The sequence below is a fragment of the Monopterus albus genome, unplaced genomic scaffold, assembly GCF_001952655.1.
Source record: "Monopterus albus unplaced genomic scaffold, M_albus_1.0 scaffold4993.1, whole genome shotgun sequence".
NCBI classification, from domain to species: Eukaryota; Metazoa; Chordata; class Actinopteri; order Synbranchiformes; family Synbranchidae; genus Monopterus; species Monopterus albus.
In genome coordinates this window covers 1-814 of record NW_018132858.1, presented here as the reverse complement: position 1 = coordinate 814, position 814 = coordinate 1, and the positions used below count along the sequence as shown (strand labels likewise).

At 46.7% G+C, this 814-nt stretch overlaps 1 long non-coding RNA gene across 1 annotated transcript; it reads left to right on the top strand.

The window, feature by feature from the left end:
- The first annotated feature begins 74 nt into the window (after window positions 1-74).
- LOC109954243 (uncharacterized) lies at window positions 75-802 on the top strand. Its single transcript, XR_002274055.1, has 3 exons — window positions 75-197; window positions 298-589; window positions 674-802. It is a non-coding gene; the product is annotated as an uncharacterized LOC109954243 (long non-coding RNA).
- Window positions 803-814: the final 12 nt, after the last annotated feature.

The window sequence follows — 814 nt, the reverse complement described above, 5'->3', positions numbered from 1 at the left end:
AAAAAGACTACAGTGCTAACAGATTTCTCTGGATCTGCTGTAACAAGTCTGCTTCTATGTCTTGATGTATGCAGGCTTACACTGCTGTACTCCACATTAGTATTTCTGTCTAGAGAGGCTTTCCGGAGAGCCTGTCTGAGTGGGGCATCAGGCACAAACCACAGCTGGAGACAAGTTATCAACCTGCTATGGCTGACGTGAGTTGCATTCAAGACGCAATATGCATTTGATGTTTGTGTATTCACCTTGGATGCTCACCTCAAAGTCTTATCATTCTCTGCTGTCCTCACCTCTCAGGTTACCTCTTGGTGTATTATGGGGAGCCCTGCTGGTCTGTGTGTGGCTGTGGCTTCTGGAGGTCCCAGATCCTCAGACTGTCCCTTACTACGGGCCTGCTGTGATGTTGTTTGCCTTGGCAGGAGTGCAGGAGCTCTTAGCTGAGCCACTCTGGGTCCTGGCTCAGGCTCACATGTTTGTGCGATTGGAGGTGGTTGCTGAGAGCTTAGCGATGATCGCAAAGTGCAGTGTAACTGTGGTGCTGGTGGTGTCGGCCCGTGAATGGGGCCTTTACATCTTCTCTGCCGCTCAAGTAAGAAATCAGCTGAAGTGTTGTGTATTGTGTCTGTAATAACTAATTTATTTGATGATTTCAAACTTTGGACTTTTTTTCTAGTTGGTGTATACAGGATTCCTGGTGCTGTGTTATTTTGTATACTTCATTCATTTCTTGGGCTCTAAAGAGGCAGCCAAGATGAATTTTCCTCTGCTCTGTGTGGGAGATCTGCTTCCCTGTAGAACTGATGGAAAGGTAAAA